Below are 6,209 nucleotides of genomic sequence, written 5' to 3' on the forward strand. Positions count from 1 at the left end.
ACCCTGGGAACCTTGAACCCTGGGAAAATAGGACCCTGGGAAAATAGGACCCTGGGAACTTAGGAACTGGAACATAAGATCCTGGGATCTTACAGTAGGGCCCTGGGAATATAGGACCCTGAGAACATAGGCCCTGGGAACTTAGAACCCTGGGAACCTTGAACCCTGGGAACATAGAACCCTGGGAACTAGGGCCCCGGGAACCTACAGTAGGACCTAGGGAACTTGGGACCTTGGAAACTTAGGACCCTGGGAACTTAGGACCCTGGGAACATAGGACCCTGGGAACTTAGGAACTGGGAACATACGACCCTGGGATCTTACAGTAGGGCCCTGGGAACATAGGACCCTGAGAACATAGACCCTGGGAACTTAGGACCCTGAGAACATAGGTCCCTGGGAACATAGGGCCCTGGGAACCTTGGACCCTGGGAACCTCCGACCCTGGGAACATAGGATTCTGGGAACTTGGGATCCTGGGAACATAGGGGGCAGTAGGGGGGGGCAGTAGCTCAGGAGGTAGAGCGGGTCGTTGAGGAAGGTTGCTGGTTCGATGCCAGGCTCCTCCTGGTAGTGTGCTGATGTGTCCTTGAGCAAGACACTTAACCCCCTAACTGCTCCCGGGGCGCCTCCACATGGCAGCCCACTGCTCCTAGATACGTCAGATACTAGGATGGGTAAATGCAGAAAAAATTGCAAATTTCCCCATTGTGGGACTGATAAGGGTATTTAAATAAATTGAACCCTGGGAACTTAGGACCCTGGGAACCTACAGTAGGACCCTGAGAACAGAGGACCCTGGGAACTTACAATAAGAACCTCGGAACATAGGACCCTGGAAACTTAGGACCCTGTGAACATATGACCCGAGGAACTTAGGACCCTGGGAACTTACAGAAGGACCCTGGGAACATAGGATCCTGGGAACATATAGCCCTAGGAACTTAGGACCCTGGGAACTTACAGTAGGACCCTGGGAACATATGACCCTGGGAACATAGGACCCTGTGAACATACAGTAGGACCCGGGGAACATAGGACCCTGGGAACATACAGTAGGACCTGGGGAACATAGGACCCTGGGAACATACAGTAGAACCCTGGGAACATAGGACCCTGGGATACGCTCCCCACATTAGTTCTACATAACCAAACAGAACTATTAGCACTAAGACTCCTGATAACAACCTCTTTGTTTACATGCTAGGGTGTTTCTCTTGTGGCTTTAGCATCTCATGTCATACCTTCCTGACCGCTCCATGCACTACACCCATCAGACATGTCATGGAACTCAGTGTCATTGGCTTCGACAAAGCTGGGAAGTAGTGGCTAGAATTTTTTTAGTTTGGATACATAAATGACTCATTTTCAATACACATACCTAATAAACCATGACCACCAAACAAAACCAATTCAGGAGCTATTTCAGGAAAATAAGACAATCAACCGCATTTCCCAATCTCAATATCCATCCGAAACACTTGCACCCCTTAACCCACGTGGTCTTAAACCGACGTCGCATGCACACCTTTATTGTGTGAGTGTGAAAGGGTGCGAGGGCCCGAACGATATAAATAAAAAGGACGGAACGGCACTTTGTGCCACCGCTTGACCTCGATGACGCCAGCTGTTGCCACGCCCGTAACAGTTGCTGCTTTTGGGACCTTTTTTTATCTCATTTTAAACTGTCGGCAGAGGGATCTATTTGGTCGGTGAAGTCGGGCTCATGTTGAGTACATAAATGTGATGATTGATTGTAGTGTTTACTGTTTGCCTCCTGTTCATAAGCAACATAATAATGTTGTTGGATCTAGGGATGTTAACAAATAACCATTTAACTGTTAACCAACAATACAAATTTAGATTAATACTATTAGTTACAAAAGATTCTAAAAATAAGTAATAAAAAAATCTGTAGCAAAAAGTCTGTGCTAAAAGAAAAATAGGCTATACAATCTAATACAACTCATGGCGGTGACACATGCAACTAGCACTCTGACGATTACTGCAATACCGCAGCCACATATAAAATTTTAAAAATCTATATATATATTTCTTTGAATTTCATTTTTTTGCTGGTGAAAGGTATAGGAGAATATGAAATATAAACACAATCATCATGGTTTTAGTTATCATCATTGACTGTGCTATGTTCAAGGGCTTCTGGAGAAACAAAACTTTTCAGTTGCTCCGCTCGTCACTGGGAGGGACAGTCCATTAAATATTTGGGGGATTTAGTTTGTGTATGTCCGATTATTATTAATTATTTCTAGGGCTGTACCCGACTCAGAATTTTTGTCAGTCGAGGGGGGTTAAAACACCAGTGCGGTGTTTCTGGGCTACGTGCTGTACATGTAAGGCATTTGCATACATACGTAGCTGCTGATTCACCACCTCCTTCCGTGTTAATTCTCCGCTGCTGTCCTTTTTGTGAGGTCACATCCTGTGAAATGCAGCTTGTTCCCTCAAGCAGTCTCCAGGCGTTGTGGATGCACAGAGAGTGTACATAATGGGCTCAAGAAGTCTGCAAGAGAGCGCTCATGCACTGGCTGATTGAGCAGCCAGTGTATGAGCGGACGGCGGCGGGCGGACGCGAGCCCTCTCAGACCTATCGGGAAGGAGCGTGAAAAAGCTGGAAGGTGGAGTCTGAGATTCAGCCGTTTCGGGAGCAAATACAAAATGCTTTCAGAATTGTGAAGAAAAAAAAAGACATAAAACTGAAGAGCATTAATACTAGTTGAAAATGAATCTCCTAACCGCCGAAAATGTATCCATTTATTTTAACTGTTCGTTCCGTGTTTTTGGATCCAGATTATGTAATCCCAGTCTCAGTTTCAGTCTAACGCTGCATGCCGCGTGTTCCAAGTTTATTATCTGCCCTTTTCGTGTAAAATATCAGGAAACATTGAATTTGACACGGATCGAAAAGAAATAGACTTTTACTTTTTTTCCCCAAAATCATCCCAAGGCTAGATTGAGCTGCATGTTTGACACCCCCCGTCTATATTATGCAAATATTTAAAAACAACCTTTTTTTAGAGGTTCTTAAGATTCAGAAAAGCCCCGCTCGCTGATGTCCTTCAAAGGTTTTCAGGCAAGTCATGAACCTTTTTCAGATCAGTTTTGATACGAAGGATGAATCCTTAAACAAACACAAAGGTCTTTATTTTTGTTGCTTTAATGAACCAACTGACTGATAAAAAATAATAATCATTATTTCAATACAATTCAAACATCAGGAAGGCCAGCTGGATCATCAGACATGCTCCAGCACACTGCTGAGTTTAATGTCTCCATTTCTTACGCATTATAGTATGGCAGTATGGGCAGCAAGATAAGTGGGCTGGATTGAGAATGTCAAATTTATCATAAATAATCGATTATTTATAAAGTCGGTGAACTTGTCACGCAGCAAAATAATCCATTTGTGATGTTAAATAAATAAAAAATATGATTCTTTCTCTCCTCTCTCTCTCTCTCTATATATATATATATATATATATATATGTGTGTCTACAGTATATGCAAATGTTTAACAAGAATAAGAGTCATTGCATATATTTGCAGTTTTGATTATTTTTTTGTCCTTTCAATAATTGAAAGAAGGCGCCACTTCCCTTTTACAGGACGTCTCCAGTCAGACAGCTTGTTATCAGGCGCATCAGGAGGTTTAACACGTTCCCGAGAACATAATCCTGATCTCATTTAAAGTCATCGATATCTGATCATTTCAATCAACGGTGTCATAAATCCACAGTGTAATTGCAGATTGAGCGTCTGCGCTCAGACTGGTAAACAACATTGTCACCGTTCCCGTGTGATTCAGGATGAGGTGAAGGCAGCAGGAAGGTGCGGCTTTGGTGTTCCCTTCTTTCGTCACCGCCCGACTCATTAAACGCTACTTCATTTTAATTCGTTTTTTTTTTCCATTTTTTTATTTTTTGCAGAGCACACACACACACACACAAAACATCGAAATGACATGCTGTCTGTAAGTGTCATTATCTCCAACACTGCAATACTACAAAGCTAAAATCAAAGGCTTGACGTTCCTGAGTGAAATATTACCCATTTAAGGTGCTTGACCCGCTGGATGTCGGCTCACTTAGATAATTCCAATTTGCACAACAACAAAGGAAAAACAGGAGAGAGAAAAAAAAAACTCTCCAAATTTCGCTGCTTTTTGTTGAACACGGGGGATTCGCACAACTCTGTACACAGGAATTCGCAGACCGGCACGGTGTTATTGATCCGCAAAGATTGACCTTCCACTGGAGACGACTTCAGTCGGATCTCTGCCTGTCGTGTCATGCGGCTCCGTGAAGCTCCCGCCCGTCTCCGGCTTTATTCCCCCCAGCCTCACCGTCTCCCTCCCTTCCATCCCGGCAGCCTTCTGTTTTGTCTTGTTTTTTTGGGACAACTACACTTACTGGCAGATGTGCAAATACATAAATGTGCATGCAGACGTTACACACACACACGCGCGCGCGCAACCACACACACATATGTGCACAGACACACACACACGCACACACACACGTGCGCGCGCAGACACAAAACGTACAACGTGGTCTCCCGATGAAATGAGGGAGTAAGACTTCTCCAGCTCTTGGCAGTCCTGTTGTTTATTCATATTTATTACAAATGAAATATGAATGATGGAACTCTCAACTCTTTCTAATCCCCTGGTTATGCGCACATGTACACACACACACACACACACACACACACACACACGCGCACACGCACACGCACACTCACACACACGCACACGCACACAGACACACACACACACACACACACACACACACACACACACACTTCTTTTACCCCCCTCCCTCCCAACTCACCGCATACAAATGTACCGAGGGAAGTGTGAAAAAAGAAAACATAAAACTGGCCAAAAGTGTTTTTTTTTCCCCCACTGGTTCCTCGGATGTGCTGAAATTTTGATGTGCAGCAAGGCTGTCGGGCTGTTAAAAGAAGGTCTCTGGGAGCAGGGAGCAGGAAGAGCGTTTTAGCAAGGACGAGCAGGAAGGGATATGAAATTAACATCAGCGTTAAACAGACACTCATAAAAAGAAAAAGAATACTCAGTCAAAACAAGGCCATTCCGTAGCTGTTGATATTGACCGAAAACACCGAATGACATGAGTTGTTATTTCGTTGTTGTCTTTTTGTGTCAGGGTAATGACATTTTTTAACACCCAACCAGTCATCATCAGATGAGCTGGCAGCTCACCGTGCATATTAAATTATATTCCTATTGCTATTCAAATAAGGTATTTTCCAGTTCACACTTTATTGACCTGAATGATCTTCGACGAGGAAGGCTCTTATATTAGGCTTCCCAAAGAAAGCTTTCCTGTAACCGCACTAGACAGTGAACTCGGTGCCGATGGAAGATTTCATCTTTTACACCCACATGAGCTCGACTTAATATCGGCGCTATCAGCTGTGAACCAGAAAATGAGCTTACGCACGTGGAAAATCACCCTGGGTAATGTCACTGCGCGTTCAAAGGCCTTCTCTTACTGTCATCGAAATCGGCTCTGGGGTGTGTCCATATCTATGACATCACCGTAATGTCCGATACCATTGAACAGCATCAGACCGTGGCTTCGAGGCACCGTTCTAAAAATAATGACTCGCAAATTAAGGCCTGTTAGGGCCTTAATCCTGCACCCGTTTAAAGGTCACTGAGGAAAAATACATTGAAGAACACCATTGAAGAGCCAACGGGCAGCAGATGAGAATATGAGGGACTCGGCTGGATTGCCGCAAAAGTATGAGTTCGGTAAACTTCACGCACACAAACTTCACGCCGATCTGCAGAACGGCAGGTGTCCCTCAGCGACCCGCAACCCTTTCCCCGTTTGTCGCGATGAAAACCTATGCGGAAATCCTGCCGCGGCGGCGGGCGGGCGGCTCCCCAGTTCCGCTCACTCCGATGCCAACTCCCGGGAAAGTTAGCGTAATGCCGTCCGAGCGGTGGAGGCTGACGCTGATTCCCCGGGACAGCGGTGTAGCGGTGTGTGTTTTAGCGACGTATGCTAAGTGCTGCTCAGAGCTGCAGGCTAGTCCATGGGCACCGGGGCAGAATGTGCAAGCTGGGGAAGCGCGGACTGACTAACCGGCCTGATTAGGCCCGGGTGCGAGATGACACGGATCAGATACACATAGTTACCCAGCCGGAACGACGGATTGGC

General features: G+C 45.3%; 1 protein-coding gene across 1 annotated transcript in view; it reads left to right on the plus strand.

Moving 5' to 3' along the window:
• grin2ab (glutamate receptor, ionotropic, N-methyl D-aspartate 2A, b) overlaps positions 1-6,209 on the plus strand; it is a gene marked incomplete at both ends in the record, with an annotated part of 92,367 nt that overhangs the window by 7,666 nt on the left and 78,492 nt on the right. The gene's annotated exons all lie outside the window — the stretch shown is intronic.

Source organism: Zeus faber (assembly GCF_960531495.2).
Source record: "Zeus faber genome assembly, chromosome: 4".
Taxonomy (NCBI): Eukaryota; Metazoa; Chordata; class Actinopteri; order Zeiformes; family Zeidae; genus Zeus; species Zeus faber.